The sequence below is a fragment of the Delphinus delphis genome, chromosome 14 (assembly GCF_949987515.2).
Source record: "Delphinus delphis chromosome 14, mDelDel1.2, whole genome shotgun sequence".
Taxonomy (NCBI): Eukaryota; Metazoa; Chordata; class Mammalia; order Artiodactyla; family Delphinidae; genus Delphinus; species Delphinus delphis.
In genome coordinates this window covers 61093740-61112816 of record NC_082696.1, presented here as the reverse complement: position 1 = coordinate 61112816, position 19077 = coordinate 61093740, and the positions used below count along the sequence as shown (strand labels likewise).

The following is a 19077-nucleotide window of genomic DNA, read 5'->3' as shown; positions in this document are numbered from 1 at the left end:
ATAATCTTTTATTCCTTTGAAATCCATGTTATTTTATCGATGTATATTTTTATTCCTTAGTGTCATACATTGCTTATTCCTCTGAGACATAATATAATTTGCTTGTTTTAATGCTCCTGTCATGTTTTTAACCACACTTTAAAAAAATTAGTTTATTACAATTTTTAAAAAAATGTTTTCATACAATTTGAAAGGTTGCTTTCCATTTACAGTTATTAGAAAATATTGGCTAGATTCCCCCTGTTGTACAATACATCCTTGAGCCTATCTTACACCCAATAGTATAGCCCTCCCACTCCCCTACCCCTATATTGTACACCCCCCCACTGGTAACCACTAGTTTGTTCTCTGTATCTGTGAGTCTGCTTCTTTTTGGTTATATGCACGAGTTTGTTGTATTTTTTAGATTCCACATGTATGTGATATCATACAGTATTTGTCTTTTTCTGTCTGACTCATTTCACTTAGCATAATACCCTCCAAGTCCATACATGTTGCTGCAAATGGCAAAATTTTGTTCTTTTTAATGGCTGGGTAATATTCCATTGTGTTTATATGTACCACATCTTCTTTTTCCATTCATTTGTTGATGGACACTTAGGTTGCTTCCACATTTGGCAATTGGAAATAATGCTACTATGAACACTGGGGTACATGTATCTCTTCTAATTAGTGTTTTTGGTTTTTTTCATATATATACGCAGGAGTGGAATTGCTAGATCATATGGTAGTTCTATTTTTAGCTTCTCAAGAAACCTCCATACTGTTTTCCACAGTGGCTACAGCAATATACACTACCACCAACAGTATACAAGACTTGACTATACTTTGAATGCTGGAACCTGATTCATTTCTTTAGTTTTCATAATGCTTAGTAAAGGATCTCATAATGAATAAAGATTGAAATGAAAAAGACGGCACCATCTTTAAGCTGCAATTGCTTTTTCCCAAAATTATACATTTCCCCCAACTTTTTATTATAAAATATTACAAACAGAAAAATCAAAAGTGTAATACAGTGAAGAAATATTCAAACATTTGTATCAATTGCTAAGATATATTGAAATATGCTTTTTAATCTTCTTTCTATATACATACACACATAAATAAAAATAGTATTTAATAAATTATTAACATAAGTTACAGACATGATATGTTACTCCTAAATCCTTTAGAGCACAGATCTTTAGAATAACAACATTTACATATATAGCAATAAAAACACTCACTTCTAATAAAATTGACAATTTCTTTTTTTTTTAACATCTTTATTGGAATATAATTGCTTTACAATGGTGTGTTAGTTTCTGCTTTATAACAAAGTGAATCAGTTATACATATACATATGTTCCCAAATCTCTTACCTCTTGTGTCTCCCTCCCTCCCACCCTCCATATCCCACCCCTCTATGTGGCCACAAACCACCGAGCTGATCTCCCTGTGCTATGCGGCTGCCTCCCACTAGCTATCTGTTTTACGTTTGGTAGTGTATATATGTCCACGTCACTCTCTTACTTTGTCACAGCTTACCCTTTCACCTCCCCATATCCTCAGGTCCATTCTCTAATAGGTCTGTGTCTTTATTCCCATTTTACCCCTAGGTTCTTCATGACATTTTTTTTCTTAGATTTCAAATATATGTATTAGCATACGGTATTTGTTTTTCTCTTTCTGACTTACTTCACTCTGTATGACAAATACTAGTTCCATCCACCTAACTACAAATAACTCAATTTCGCTTCTCTTTATGGCTGAGTAATATTCCATTGTATATATGTGCCACATCTTCTTTATCCATTCATCTCTCGATGGACACTTAGGTTGCTTCCATGTCCTGGCTATTGTAAATAGAGCTGCAATGAACATTTTGGTACATGACACTTTTTGAATTATGGCTTTCTCAGGGTATATGCCCAGTAGTGGGATTGCTGGGTCGTATGATAGTTCTATTTGTAGTTTTTTTAGGAACCTCCATACTGTTCTCCATAGTGGCTGTATCCATTTACATTCACACCAACAGTGCAAGAGGGTTCCCTTTTCTCCACACCCTCTCAAGCATTTATTGTTTGTAGATTGTTTGATGATGCCCATTCTGACTGGTGTGAGATGATATCTCATTGTAGTTTTGATTTGCATTTCTCTAATGATTAGTGATGTTGAGCATTCTTTCATGTGTTTGTTGGCAATCTGTATATTTTCTTTGGAGAAATGTCTATTTAGGTCTTCTGCCCATTTTTGGATTGGGTTGTTTGTTTTTTTGTTATTGAGCTGCATAAGCTGCTTGTAGATTTTTGAGATTAATCCTTTGCCACTTGTTTCCTTTGCAAATATTTTCTCCCATTCTGAGGGCTGTCTTTTGGTCTTGTTTATGGTTTCCTTTACTGTGCAAAAGCTTTTAAGTTTCATTAGGTCCCATTTGTTTATTTTTGGTTTTATTTCCATTTCTCTAGGAGGTGGGTCAAAAAGGATCTTGCTGTGATTTATGTCATAGAGTGTTTGCCTATGTTTTCCTCTAAGAGTTTGATAGTATCTGGCCTTACAGTTAGGTCTTAAATCCATTTTGACTTTATTTTTGTGTATGGTGTTAGGGAGTGTTCTAATTTCATACTTTTACATGTACCTGTCCAGTTTTCCCAGCACCACTTATTGAAGAGGCTGTCATTTCTCCACTGTATATTCTTGCCTCCTTTATCAAAGATAAGGTGACCATATGTGCGTGGGTTTATCTCAGGGCTTTCTATCCTGTTCCATTGATCTATATTTCTGTTTTTGTGCCAGTAACATACTGTCTTGATTACTGTAGCTTTGTAGTATAGTCTAAAGTCAGGGAGCCTGATTCCTCTAGCTTCGTTTTTCTTTCTCAAGATTGCTTTGGCTATACGGGGTCTTTTGTGTTTCCATACAAATTGTGAAATGTTTTGTTCTAGTTCTGTGAAAAATGCCAGTGGTAGTTTGATAGGGATTGCATTGAATCTATAGATTGCTTTGGGTAGTAGAGTCATTTTCACAATGTTAATTCTTCCAATCCAAGAACATGGTATATCTCTCCATCTATTTGTACCATCTTTAATTTCTTTCATCACTGTCTTATAATTTTCTGCATACAGGTCTTTTGTCTCCTTAGGTAGGTTTATTCCTAGATATTTTAATCTTTTGGTTGCAATGGTAAATGGGAGTGTTTCCTTAATTTCACTTTCAGATTTTTCACCATTAGTGTATAGGAATGCCAGAGATTTCTGTGCATTAATTTTGTATCCTGCTACTTTACCAAATTCATTGATTAGCTCTAGTAGTTTTCTGGTAGCATCTTTAGGATTCTCTATGTATAGTATCATGTCATCTGCAAACAGTGACAGCTTTACTTCTTCTCTTCTGATTTGGATTCCTTTTATTTCTTTTTCTTCTCTGATTTCTGTGGCTAAAACTTGCAAAACTATGTTGAAGAAGAGTGGTGAGAGTGGGCAACCTTGTCTTGTTCCTGATCTTAGTGGGAATGGTTTCAGTTTTTCACCATTGAGGACGATGTTGGCTGTGGGTTTGTCATATATGGCCTTTATTATCTTTAGGAAAGTTCCCTCTATGCCTAGTTACTGCAGGGTTTTTATCATAAATGGGTGTTGAATTTTGCTGAAAGCTTTCTCTGCATCTGTTGAGATGATCATATGGTTTTTCTCCTTCAATTTATTAATATGGTGTATCACCTTGATTGTGTATATTGAAGAATCCTTGCATTCCTGGAAAAACCCCCACTTGATCATGGTGTATGATCCTTTTAATGTGCTGTTGGATTCTGTTGGCTAGTATTTTGTTGAGGATTTTTGCATCTATGTTCGTCAGTGATATTGGCCTGTAGTCTTCTTTCTTTGTGACATCTTTGTCTGGTTTTGGTATTGACGGTGGCCTCGTATAATGATTTTGGAATGTTCCTCCCTCTGCTATATTTTGGAAGAGTTTGAGAAGGATGGGTGTTAGCTCTTCTCTAAATGTTTGATAGAATTCGCCTGTGAAGCCATCTGGTCCTGGGATTTTGTTTGTTGGAAGCTTTTTAATCACAGTTTCAATTTCAGTGCTTGTGATTGGTCTGTTCATATTTTCTATTTCTTCCAGATTCAGTCTTGGCAGGCTGTGCATTTCTAAGAATTTGTCCATTTCTTCCAGGTTGTCGATTTTATTGGCATACAGTTGCCTGTAGTAATCTCTCATGATCCTTTGTATTTCTGCAGTGTCAGTTGATACTTCTCCTTTTTCATTTCTCATTCTACTGATTTGAGTCTTCTCCCTTTTTTCCTTGATGTGTCTTGCTAATGGTTTATCAATTTTATTTATCTTCTCACAGAACCAACTTTTAGTTTTATTGATCTTTGCTATCTATTCCTTCATTTATTTCTGACCTGATCTTTATGATTTCTTTCCTTCTGCTAACTTTGGAGTTTTTTTGTTCTTCTTTCTATAGTTGCTTTACGTGCAAGGTTAGGTTGTTTATTTGAGATGTTTCCTGTTTCTTAAGGTAGGATTGCATTGCTATAAACTTCCCGCTTAGAACTGCTTTTGCTGCATCCCATAGATTTTGGGTCGTCATGTATCCATTGTCATTTGTTTCTACGTATTCTTTGATTTCCCCTTTGATTTCTTCAGTGATCACTTCGTTATTAAGTAGTGTATTGTTTGTCTTCCATGTGTTTGTATTTTTTACAGATTTTTTCCTGTAATTGATATCTAGTTTCATAGCGTTGTGGTCAGAAAAGATACTTGATATGATTTCAATTTTCTTAAATTTATGAAGCTTGATTTGTGACCCAAGATATGATCTATCCTGGAGAATGTTCCATGAGCACTTGAGAAAAATGTGTATTCTGTTGTTTTTGGATAGAATGTCCTAAAAATATCAATTAGGTCCATCTTGTTTAATGTATCATTTAAAGCTTGTGTTTCCTTATTTATTTTCATTTTGGATGACCTGTCCATTGGTGAAAGTGGGGTGTTAAAGTCCCCTACTATGAATGTGTTACTGTCGATTTCCCCTTTTATGGCCGTTAGTATTTGCCTTATGTATTGAGGTGCTCCTATGTTGGGCGCGTAAATATTTACAATTGTTATATCTTCTTCTTGGATCGATCTCTTGATCATTATGTAGTGTCCTACTTTGCCTCTTGTAATAGTCTTTATTTTAAAGTCTATTTTGTCTGATATGAGAATTGCTACTCCAGCTTTCTTCTGATTTCCATTGCATGGAATATCTTTTTCCATCCCCTCACTTTCAGTCTCTATGTGTCCCTAGGTCTGAAGTGGGTTTCTTCTAGACAGCATATATACGGGTCTTGTTTTTGTATCCATTCAGCCAGTCTGTGTCTTTTGGTGGGAATATTTAATCCATTTACATTTAAAGTAATTATCAATATGTATGTTCCTATTCCCATTTTCTTATTTGTTTTGGTTTGTTATTGTAGGTCTTTTCCTTCTCTTGTGTTTCTTGCCTAGAGAAGTTCCTTTAGCATTTGTTGTAAAGCTGGTTTGGTGGTGCTGAACTCTCTCAGCTTTTGCTTGTCTGTAAAGGTTTTAATTTCTCCATCACATCTGAATGAGATCCTTGCTAGGCAGAGTAATCCTGGCTGTAGGCTTTTCTCCTTCATCACTTTTAACATGTCTTGCCGCTCCCTTCTGGCTTGCAGAGTTTCTGCTCAAAGATCAGCTGTTAACCTTATGGGGATTCCCCTGTGTGTTATTTGTTGTTTTTCCCTTGCTGCTTTTAATATGTTTTCTTTGTATTTAATTTTTGATAGTTTGATTAATATGTGTCTTGGTGTGTTTCTCCTTGGATTTATCCTGTATGGGACTCTCTGTTCTTCCTGGACTTGATTAACTATTTCCTTTCCCATATTAGGGAAGTTTTCAACTATCATCTCTTCAAATATTTTCTCAGTCCCTTTCTTTTTCTCTTCTTCTTCTGGGACCCCTATAATTCGAATGTTGATGCATTTAATCTTGTCCCAGAGGTCTCTGAGACTGTCCTCAGTTCTTTTCATTCTTTTTCCTTCATTCTGCTCTGCAGTAGTTATTTCACTATTTTATCTTCCAGGTCACTTATCCGTTCTTCTGCATCAGTTATTCTGCTATTGATCCCACCTAGAGTATTTTTAATTTCATTTATTGTGTTGTTCATCATTGCTTGTTTCCTCTTTAGTTCTTTTAGGTCCTTTTTAAATGTTTCTTGCATTTTGTCTATTCTATTTCCAAGATTTTGGATCATCTTTACTGTCATTATTTTGAATTCTTTTTCAGGTGGACTGCCTATTTCCTCTTCATTTTTTAGGTCTGGTGGGTTTTTATCTTGCTCCTTCATCTGCTGTGTGTCTTTCTGTCTTTTCATTTTGCTTATCTTACTGTGTTTGGGGTCTCCTTTTTGCAGGCTGCAGGTTCGTAGTTCCCGTTGTTTTTGGTGTCTGTCCCCAGTGGCTAAGGTTGTTTCAGTGGGTTGTGTAGGCTTCCTGGTGGAGGGGATTGGTGCCTGTGTTTTGGTGGATGAGGCTGGATCTTGTCTTTCTGGTGGGCAGGTCCACGTCTGGTGGTGTGTTTTAGGGTGTCTGTGGCCTTATTATGATTTTAGGCAGCCTCTCTTCTAATGGATGGGGCTGTGTTCCTGTCTTGCTAGTTGTTTGGCATAGGGTGTCCAGCAGTGTAGCTTGCTGGTCGTTGAGTGAAGCTGGGTCTTGGTGTTGAGATGGAGATCTCTGGGAGATTTTTACCGTTTGATATTATGTGGAGCTGGGAGGTCTCTTGTAGACCAGTGTCCTGAAGTTGGCTCTCCCACCTCAGAGGCACAGCACTGACTCCTGGCTGGAGCACCAAGAACCTTTCATCCACACGGCTCAGAATAAAAGGAAGAAAAAATAGAAAGAAAGAGAGAGGATAAAATAAAATAAAGTAAGATAAAATAAAAAATAAAAAGATCAAATACAACCAGAAATATTTCTTTGCATGTGTAAATAGTAGGCAACCAAAGTAATACCATAGTACATTCTAGGTATATATTAATGTACATAAAATAAAACTTCTGACTCAAGAAGAATATATCATTTTTTCTCACAATTTTGGAGTATGTTTAGAACTTTTTTTTGTAAGGAATTAACTCACGACTATGAACAAATCGGATCTCGTAAAAGACAATGGTGTCAAATAAGGAATACATCCAGACAATACCTTATTTAAAAAATAGTAAAAAAAGACACCAATTTTTTTTTACTTATGTTTAATTTTTTTTAATTGAAGTATTGTTGATTTACAACATCTTGTTAGTTTCCGGTGTACAGCAAAGTGATTCAGTTATATATACATATACATATATATATATATTTATTCTTTTTCATATTCTTTTCCATTATGGTTTATAACAGGATATTGAGTATAGTTCCCTGTGCTATACAGTAGGACCTTGTTGTTTGTCCATTCTGTATATAGTAGTTTGTATCTGTAATCCCCAAATCCTAATTTATTAAGCATTTTAAGCAGAAAATGGAGTTGCGCTTAATTTTAAATGAATAATTACTTATGGAATCAAGCTTAATGTGTGCCTCCCTTGTGTGTGTCACTGTTCTAGGATTTATAGGGGATAAAAAGATATAATCTTTTTCCTCATGAATATTACAACCATTTGAGAAATAAGCGACATACTCCTGCAACAGTTATATGTAAAACAAAGACGAGTATATAGCATTGTGTTCCACATGTAACTTACTCAAGGGTTAAATACGTTACAGATTAAAAAAAGGATAATTGAAAGTCAGGAATATTAAAGTGCAAAAGCAATTAGGAATAACAAGACAGTCAAAGGAGCAAAATATTGGGAGATTATGATTTACAGCAATTAAGTAGCTGACCTTGGTGTTAATCTAGGGCAGGTTTTAGCTTGCCTGGTTCATGAGATGATGAATCAAGTGATGATCTAGTGGGAAAAATTGAGGGCTTATTAGGGTGAGCTGCCTGAGTGGATAAAGTTGGTAAAATGAGAGTTTCTTTAATAAACAGGGGCTTTTTGCTAGGATTTATTGAGATATTTTGACACTACCTTTTTAAAATTTTCCTCCTTTACCTTAACTGCCAACCATCTCAGAGTTACCTTCTTCTAAGGTGATGTAAGGGATGACAAGTAAGAGAACTGTGATTGACAAGAGCAAGAGCTTCTTTTCAAGACACTTCCAACAGAGTAGTTTCTAGTGAAGACTAAGATAGAACCATACTGCTGTGTGGTGGATACACAATAGCAACAAATGGAACATAAAATTCTAATATTACCACTCTAAAAGACAGTGAGAAGAGAGAAATAAATAGGATAGAAAGAATAATATGGGTCAAGTACCAAAGTATAAAGGTAGTGAAGGATGAGAGGATTTCTACACAGTTGTAATAGATGATGTCTGATATAAATTAACACTGAGTGTTTACTACTGCCTTAAATGAGCACAAAAAAATCCCTGAGGCAAAATTAGCTACACAGAGATTTAAAAAAATTTTTTTAATAATTTACCCAAGGTTACAAAGCCAAGAAGGAGAAAAACTAGGATCTGAGCCCAGACCATGTATTCCAGCAGTTGATTTTCTAATCTTAAACCCCGTATCCTATTTTGTGTGAGAACTGATTAGCAGAAACAACCAGAGGTCTCCAGGTGATTTTTATCCCAAGCTATAGAGGTCAGTTCTTGGAGAATCCCCACATGCAGATAATTATTAATATGTGGCATATGTCGTACCTATTTTTAGCTTAGCAAGCAGCAGAACTTGTTTGGAAATAGTCTGGAAAGAACTATTTAGTGGCATTTCTGAACAGTTTCTACTGTGGTTAGTTGCTGCAGCTGCAGCTTTCTTATTTGTATTCTTTCCTGTTTCAGGAATTGTTTTTCCTCTCTTTACCTGTGATAAAGCACATTCTCTCTGAAGAAATCAAACCAAAGATTTTTAGAAACTGTAATTTAATAATTAGGGTTAATCCTCAAAATACCCACAAAATGGCTTAAAATCTTGGCATTTATACTTTCTATGGTGCTATGATATCACATTGAGAAAACAGGAACATATTGAGATCTGTCTCTTAAGAGAAATATTACAATAGAATAAATAATGTCTCTATGCATAAGCCACACAAGAAGAAATTTATTTCTATAGCAGATAACAAAATTTTAAACCCATTTACTGTTGTTTTCTATCACACAAAGAATAGATACTAAATAATTTAAGGAACATACTTGTCAAAATAACAAATAGAACCTGGATAGATTGTAAAGAACTTATGACTTGTTTATCAGTTTTCAAGTTATTCTCACTAGGCAACTTTGTAGCAGACTGTTACAGAAAAACGTTAGTGAAATGTAAGCCTGTCCTCAATGACCAAAAAAAATCACATGGAGACCTTACTAAAAAAAATCAGTGTGTACCCACCCTACATTTCCTCCCCTCCCATTATGATTTAATTGGTATGGGCATCATTTTACTTTTATTGTAGCTACAGGTGGTTCTGCTGAGCAGCTAATGTTGAGAACCACTGTATTAGATTTCTAAGGCTTCTGTAACAAAGTACCACAGACTAGGTGTCTTAAAGATGTTTGTTCTCAAAGTACTTACTGTTAGAAGTCTGAGATCAAGGTGACAGCAGGTTGGTTTCTTCTGAAGCTTCTCTCCTTGGCTGGTAGGTTATCATCTTCTCCCTTTGCCTTCACCTGGTCTTCCCTCTGTGGGTCTGTGTCCTTATCTATACTTATAAGGAGACCAGTCATGCTGGATAGGGGCCCACCCTAATGACCTCCCTTTACCTTTTTAAAGCATCTACCTCGAAATACAGTTACATTCTGAGGTACTGGGGGCTAGGACACTAACATATGACTTTGGCAAGGACACAATCCAGACCATAACAACACTAATCTAGAAAGTGATTAGTTAAGAATGGATAACATACAACCAAAACTTTTAAAACTATGCATTCTTTCTATTATTTAATTTTGAATATAAAGCTGTTATTTAGGGGCTTCCCTGGTAGCACAGGGGTTAAGAATCTGCCTGCCAATGCAGGGGACACGGGTTCAAGCCCTGGTCCGGGAAGATCCCACATGCTGTGGAGCAACTAAGCCCGTGAGCCACAGCTACTGAGCCTGCGCTCTAGAGCCTGCAAACCACAACTACTGAGCCCACGTGACACAACTACTGAAGCCCGCACACCTAGAGCCTGTGCGCCACAGCAAGAGAAGCCACCGCAATGAGAAGCCCACGCACTGCAACGAAGAGTAGCCCCCGCTCGCCACAACTAGAGAAAGCCCGCACTCAGCAACAAAGACCCAACGCAGCCAAAAATAAACAAAATATATTTTTTAAAAGCTGTTATTTAAATTTCGAAAAATTACTATGGAATGCCTGTGCCATGATATTTCTAAATCCTTTATGATAAGCTGAACCAGAGGAGTTTATACTGAACAAGAATGTAGTTTAGAAATTCACTGTACTGGAATACATTTTTAACATTTTACTGATGATGTTTTATCTCTAAAGCAACCATTTCCACAACTCTACAACTTCAAAGTAGAAGCTTCAGATAAAGTATTGTAAAGGCGATAATTTGAATAGCAAAAAACATATCAAGGTGCCTTTCATCCACAGAAACCAACCGATTCATAGGTGAAGACTAGAGTCAACCAGAGTCCTGAAACCCTGAGCTCCTAACTTAGTACAGGTTATCAGTCATATGGCAACCCCAGAAAGTGCCCCAGGGCATTTATGGACATTGGCTTCACATGTGAATCAACTGGGACTATTTTTAAAATTCCATTTCCTGGACAATTAAAAAGAAATAGGTATGAGATTCAGGTATAAGTATTTTTGAGGTGATTGCATGTGTAGCCAAGTTTGAGAATACTAACTTAGAGTCCTAACAGAGAGCACCTGAATATAGACCTAATTAAGTTTTGTATCGTTTTCAACGCTGTTAATTGCCTTGTTGATCAGAAAGTTGCTCTGAGATACTCTACCACAACCACATCTCCTAAAATTAAAAAATTATAGCCAAGGGAGTGGAAATTCAAAAATAAGAGGCCACACCTAAATTTATCATTTCAAATATAAATTTATAGTCAAAATATTGCATAAAAATAACAAACACTGTGCATCATTAACAAATTCTAAGTGAAAAGCAGCCCCTTCTTATCAATAATCCAAATCCCCAGAGCAAACAGTGTGTTTTTTACAATTTTACCTGAGTTTATTTCCAACCTAATTTCCAATTTTCTAGCTTATTTTCATAACACCCAACAACATTCTCAGTGACAGCTTTGAGACAATGTCAGAAATCCTGAGTATGGCCATTAAAAAATAATGACCATATAGCTAGAGGTTTTATCATGCTGTTTAGAAAACGAACAATAAAACATTAAGAATTAAAACAAAATAAGCAACCACTATTGTTTCTATATGTATTCTTTCCATCTTAAGTATTTTTAACTTTTTTTTTTTACTAACCATACATTTTTAAAAATCAAACTTCCAAAATAAAAGTTCCCATTTTTAAGTGTAGCATTCAATAAGTTTTGACAAATATAAGCACCACTGTGATCAAGGTACAGTTTCATCACCACAAAAAGCTCCCTTGGTGCCCTTTCCCAGTCAATCCGTCAATCTCTGTCCTCCCAAACACTGATGAGATTTCTGACTATATAAATTAGTTTTGCATTTCCTAGAATTTCATTTAAATTGAATCATTATAGTAGGATGTATTTTTTATTCCTGACTTCTTTCATCCAGCAGTTTTTTTTAATGTATTCATTCATTTGGTGTCTGTCAGTAGTTTGTTCTTTTAACTACTGCATAATATTTCATTATATAAACAAAGTACAATTTATTTTATTTACCTATTAATCTGATGATGAACATTTAAGTTGTTTCTGGTTTGGGGCAATTAAAAATAAACGTGTGGTGAACATCCCTGTGTAATTCTTTGTTGGACATATACTTCCGTTTCTCTTGGGTAAATACCTAAGAGTGGAATGGATGGGTAGTTTATTATTGTGCTAGGGCTGCTATTATAAAGTACCACAAACTGGGTGGCTTAAACAACAAAATGTATTGTCTCACAGTTCTAGAAGTTGGAGATCAATGATGTGTCAACAGGATTGGTTCCTTCTGAGAGTTATGAGTGAGAATCAGTTCCATGTTTCTGTCCTAGCTTCTGGTGGGTTGCTGGCAATCTTTGGCTTGTAGAGGCATCACCCTGATAACTGCCTTCATCTTCACACGGCCTTCTCCCTATGTGTGTTTCTGTGTCCAAAATCCCCCTTCTTATAAGGACACCCGTCATATTGGATTAGTGCCCACCCTACTCCAGTATGATCTCATTCTCGCTTAACAAAATGACTTTGAGGCTACTTGCTGAAAGGCAAAGAGCTCAGGCTAGAAATCAAAAAGCAGTCATTCACAGTGCTTCTGCCAAAAATACATAACCTGAGTATAATCATGTGGAGACATCAGACAAAACCCAACTTGAGAGACATTTTATGAAATCAATGCTCTGTACTTTTCAAATATCAATGTCACAAAAGACAAAGAAGGACTGAGGAATTGCTCCATATTAAAGGAAACTCAAAAGACTTGACAAATGAATGTGATATGTGACCCTGTTGTGATAAAGGACACTTGTGGGACATTTGATGACATTTTAATGAAGTTATTACATTAAATAATGGTATTATATCAATTATAATTTTGATAATTATATTATGGTTATATAAGAGAATATCCTTGATTTTAGGAAATGCACACTGAAGTATTTTGGGAAAGTGGGAAATAACATGTGTGACTTACTGTAAAATAGTACAAAAAATTAATTATACACCTTCCCCCCAATATACGCACAGAGGAAATAATAAAGCAAATATGGTAAAATGTATATTTGGATTTGATCACCAAGAGAATGAATGTAAATAGCAGAGACAATAATGCCAAGGACAAACCCTTCAGTACTCCAAAGTTTAGAGATCAGGGAAAATGGGGAAAAATGGAAAACAAAACACAGCAACTCAGAGTAGCTTGAGAGGTAAGATCAAAACTGGGTGGATGACTTTGGATTCTTAGCAGCTTATTAGAGTTTCTAGACACAGAACCAATAGGAAATAGCTATACCTATTTCTATATCCATATCTATTTCTATATCCATATTTATATCCATATCTATATCTGTATCTATATCTATCCATGAACTTGCTCCCGCAATTGTGGAGGGTGGGAAATCCAAAATCTGCAGGGTAGTACAGCAGGCTGGAGACCCAGGGAATAGCCGCTTGAGTCCAAAGGCAGTCTAGAGGCAGAATTCCCTCTTCTTAGGGGAACTTTAGTCTTTTTTTCTCTAAGGCCTTTATTTGGATGAGGCCCACTCACATTATGGAGGGTAATCTGCTTTACTCCAAGTCTATTGGTTTAAATGTTAATCTCATCTAAAATTATATCTTTACACCGACATCCAAACTGGTGTTTGACCAAATATCTAGGGACCATAGCCTAGCCAAACTGACACATAAAACTAACCATCACAGAAGCTAACTAAAAAGAGGGTATCAAAAATGAGAGAATGTTGCAATGGACAAAATAAATGAGAATTTGACTACAAACTGACCACTGGAATTAGCAAAACAATGCCACTAATGATCACAGGTGGTTTGGATGGCGGTACCTGATTGGAGTGAATTCAAGTGGGAACGTGAGGAGAGATACTGGATGCAGTAAGAATAAACAATTCTTTGAGGAATTTTTTACTTTAAAGATGGGGAGATGTATAGCATGGTAGCTTGATTGTGTGACGGAGTCAAGAGAAAATTTTAATATGGGATAGATAACAATATGTTTGCTGATGAGAATGATCCAGCAGAGAGATGAACAAGAGAAAAAGGAGAAATGCAACATTTTGAATAGTTGGAATGTAAGAGATCCAGCATAGACGTGGAGGGGTTGAATTCAAACAGGAGTGTGGATGGTTCACCAAACAGGTGGGAAGCTGAGGGTATGGGTTGAGAGGTAAGTTGGGGTGAGAGTGTAGTAGCAGGAGATGATGAAAGTTCTCTTCTGATTATTTCTATTTCTCATGAAACAGGACAGGTCCAGGCTCATGGGTATGCAACCCACACGACGGCATAGGACCCGATGCACAGAAGGGTCCCACAAATTTTAAATCTCTGTTGTTGATGTTATAAAATTCTTAAAAGATTTATCTTTGAACTTTCGTAAAGTCCAATGAGTCAAAGGAACATGAGGGTGAGCAGAGGAGATACACACAATATGTGCATCTTCTGTTTCTTGCTACCCCCTTCACATATAGTATTCATGATGCCCTGTGAACACAGAACTCCAGTGGATTCACTATGCGTGGGAATTCAGCAAGACTCAAAGCAAGTACAAGGTAGGCCAGCCTACAACTGGGAAAGCCTGGGACACGGACAGCCCAAGAAGCCACACTTTCAGTTTGTACAAGAACTTGCTGCCAACTCAGAAAAAAGGCAATAGTGATCCAAGAAACACAAAAAATTAAGGAACCTGTTATATCTTTTCTTATTCAAGTTACTTCGCTGTAGTAGCTGACTACTTACACTGAAAATGATGACGTGAAAGGGAAACACAGGGCAACCCATACTTCTTTTTCTTTCAGTTTTTCCTCACTCGGCAGTAAGCTGAAGTAGAGACTTTAGACAGAATGTGCACGAAAAAAGAAGGGAAAAGAAAATATTTGGTTAGTTTTGTGCAACATTTCCTCTATTCTGATAAAAATAAAATACATATGCATATATAAACCACAAAATGTAAATTTTGTAATTTTGATGATTCTTCATACAAGTTAAATAATCTTATTTTTGCACTTAAAACTGGCATTGCAAAATATAAAGATGAATGGTAAAATTCATGATAATAAATTAAACTTTTAAAATTTTTCTTTACTTGGGACAAGATTAACTACAAAGTAAAAATGCCACGACATTGTGAGAGACCATGAAAGGAAAAGTTTTTATATTTTCGTACTTTTAATGTCACTTTTTTTCCTGCTTTTTAAATAAGAGGCGCTGCATTTTTATTTTGTATTTCATCTTGCAAATTACGTGGCTGACTCTGAAATAGCAGGCACATGATCAGCTGAGAATGATGATGAGAGGGGAGATTTTGGAAGTTTGAGAAAAGAAAAGCTATGAAACAGTGTCATAGTAGAGTGGAATTGTGAATAGTAATAGCAAAATGAAGTATGCTTACTGGGCAGCATTAAGAAACCACTTGAGGTTAATGATCATAATTATAAAGAGTGTCCAGTCAGCATGATGGTATTTTTTATCCAGACGTATTCCTCTGCATGGAGGGCAAGGAGGTTGAGTGTATATGAAAGGAAGCAGAACCACTGTAATAACTGACTAGGAAATTTAATCTAAATAAGGAGGGAAGTGAGAATTTAAGGAGCTAACAGACACTGAGAAGTCATAAAATCAGATATTTTCTTATTTTTGGAGGATTTTTAGAGTTGGAGCACTAGAGGGAATGAGCCAGAAAGAGAGGAAGTGGGAGGTGTGATGTTGAGATTTTGGACGGTCATGAGCACCAGGATATAATGAGAATGTGTGGCTATGGCAGAGTGGAAGAGATCAATTTACTGAGAGATCTGAATGTTGGAAGGATCTTCATGGATAGCGAAATCTCAAAGAGTTCTGATAGCAGTGTTGGAGAGAACTACAGTGAACCCAGCCCTGACATCAAAGAAGGAGGACTAGTGACCCTAGGGAATGATAGTTGAATCAATAGAGAGACGTGGTGATAGATTAATGACAAAAGACTCTAAATGTAAATCTCCCTCCAGCAGGGGAGGAGTGGGAGTTGAGGTCAGAGAAGATAATTTTCAGAATGTAAAAATTCAAATTTCCAAGGGATGAGCATTAATGTAGGAGACTAGGGTTTCTATAGTAATGACATGAAAAGGAATAAAGAGCACAATGTAATCATTCCTGATGGTCTCAAGAAGGAATGCTGGTGACAAAGTTGTGAGTGTTGGGGGTTGCAGAGTTCTGGCGTGCCCCTTGAACCTTGCTCATGGAGAATTCAAGTCCCCCAGAGATGTCTAATTATTAGTGACTGGACACTCCTGACCTCTCTAATGACAATCAATGGAGCATGTATGAATTTATGAAGATCTGCTCATTGAGGGAAATGACAAGTAGTTTTGAAAACAAGCATAAGTTAAGTGTGTGGGAGTAAAAGAAGGTGAAATTTTAAAGGTGGACCATTTCAAAGGAATTAGAGTTTCAGCCTACATATAAAGAGGAGTCTTTGATGGATCTAGCCTGGGGTAGTAGAAAGAGGTTGTATTAAGAAAGGATTGATATTCAGTTCTGCAATTAACTGGCTTTGGCAAGACAGTTGTATATTTTCTACAACTTCAAAAAGGAAAAGTAATGCACATAAATAATATTTATTTTACATTAATTTAGCTTGGAAGAGACATTATCAGATCTATTCTATAATAGTAACTCTTGAAGAAGGTGACTACTGTAGATCAGGCCAGAAGGGAAGAGAGCCTGGTCTCAGAGCAAAAGGAAAAAGGCCGATGAGGCAAAAGATGTATAAGTGGTAAAGTCCCATTAAATTAACCTAATTGTGGCCAATTGGATCTGTAGTTTAGAAAACAGTAGGAGACAAAGGTAAATTCAAAGACTCCTGGGGCTACGGTTTAATAGAATCGAAGAGGAGATAGATGCAAGGATAAAGATTATGGTGTATATTTTGGACATTTTAGATTGGAAGAACCATATATCCAGGTAATGAGATCCACTGGGGAAATAGATATATTCAAAAGGGCACTGGTTCCCATTGAAGACAGAAATTTGAAAGTCATAGAATTTCAGGCGCTTAGAGAGATGAAAATGTTCAGAGTGTAATAAGAAGGTGGTTTTACATTAAGTGAAATTGATGTAAAAGTTCTGTAGACGTGAATGCTGATGAGCAAGGAGGCTAAGGTGTTAGACCAATCAACAGCCTTAGGCAGGGAGGGTAAGGGTGGCTGGGAGGAAACCTGGCAATCAGCTGCAAAGCCAAAAAGGATTAGGTTACAGAGGCCAAATTTTTGCTTATTATTGTCTTCATCACTTCTTATACATGGGCCTTATGCCACAAGAGAGAGGGGAGGGGGGGAGGGAGGGAGGGAGGGAAGGGGAGGGGGGGAGGGAGGGAAGGGGAGGGGGGGAGGGAGAGAGAGAGAGAGAGAGAGAGCCCCTAAGAATGTTTATAGATCTCATTAATTTTCAGACATTTCAGAAAGAGACTGAGCTGTCAGGTCTAAGATATGTTCAAGATCTTAGCCCAATGCCTTCCTATCTCTCCAACAAATGCCTGAATATTTTTTAGCATGTGCTGCTCTGCCTTTCATGAGACAGTTACCACTTTGTAAGCTCAAAGGGAAGTCTTTCTCCACACCTGTAGCAGCCCAAATGACTTCAAAGTCTTGTTGCAAAGGGGAGAAAGAGACTGATGACCCAAAAAACTGCAAAAAGAGAAGAGCCTTGGATTTCTTGAGCAGATTGCCTGTACCTCCACCTGTCAGTCCCATTTGTACATTTGTTTCTCCAGCTGCACAGAAGGCATTTCAGCCACCATGGAGTTGTGGCACCAAATATGAAACACCTATGAAGAAAAAAGAATTGAATTCTCCTCAGATGACTCCACTTAAAAAATTTAATGACATCTCTCTTTTGGAAGGTGATTCAATAGCTGATGAAGAACTTGTCTTGATAAATACCCAAGCCCTTTTGTCTGGTTCAGCAGGAGAAAATCAACTTACATCCATCAATGGGTCCACTAGGACTGCTCCCACTGGTCCAAAAGATCATCTCGGACTGAAAAGGCCTTACACTGCATCTGTGATCAAAGAATGAGGGAATTCCCCAGCCAGGACTGAAGAACAGAAGACTAATATGCAGGACACAAGTACAATAAAAAATATATCCAAGAGACTGCAAAGTCGACAATAAACCAAAACGATGATAAATTAGGTATTGACTCAACCTTTCCAGTTTGTAAAACATATACGATTTCAAATGCTACATCAGAATTTGCATAATGAGAAAAGAAAGGAAAACGTTCAAAATGCATCTACGTGCTTGTATATCACAGCAATGCTCTTTGCCTGCTTCTATATTGGTATACTCATTTCAATTATATATCTTAAAACTGTGACTGTATATTTATTAACTAATCAAGAAAAAAATCTCCTTTAAATCTTTATGACTAGATTTGGTCACTATAAGTATGATTTTACAAACGAAGTAAACATACCTGTTTCTTTTAGATTGTGTCCTTATAACTAAAAGAAACTAGGTTTCTAAGTGCAGTTATTTTGACTCATACAATTCCTCTTAGTTTAGTTCCTATTTTAGGTTTGTTTTTAAGAGGTAACCCACTAAGAACCAGTTTTCCTTAATGCACATGTTGGTTCTAATACAGTTTTATCCTGATCAAAAAAGTCAGGATGAGTAAGATATTACAGTGGTGTTTTCTTTTGACCAATTCCTCATCCTTAAGTCAGCGTGACTACAAGAAAAATAGAACCCTCAATGTACTTCCCTTTTATGATTCCAATGTGATCTGTAAAATTAAATTATTTATTAAAAGTTCAAATATTTTAAATCAGAAGCAGATTTTAAATCAGAAGATTTCATAGTGTTAATTTGTTTTTGTTTTTTAACAAAATGATCGTCTGGACTGCAGATGATGTAGAGAAAAGATCTCAGTTTTTGATATTGGAATTAAATCCTGGCTCTGCTATGCAACCTTGCATAAGGTTTGTTATTCCATTTATAAGATGAGATAAATAGTTTACAGGTTTGCTAGGATGCTGTGTCATGATATATGTAAAAGAGCTACACAGCTGTGTGTATGCACCCACCCACAAACACATATATATTTATGACCCACCCCCAAACTACACATGCTATCATACATACAGACAACCTTGAGAACGTTCTTACACTAAATAGCACTTGTCAAGCTACTGGTCTTAATTTTACCCCTTGGAGGGATCAGGACAAATCT

The 19077-nt window shown here is 36.5% G+C and overlaps 1 pseudogene; it reads left to right on the top strand.

Moving 5' to 3' along the window:
* Positions 1–17414: 17414 nt before the first annotated feature.
* On the top strand, positions 17415–18017 carry LOC132437164 (breast cancer type 2 susceptibility protein-like; annotated as a pseudogene).
* The last annotated feature ends 1060 nt before the right edge of the window (positions 18018–19077 follow it).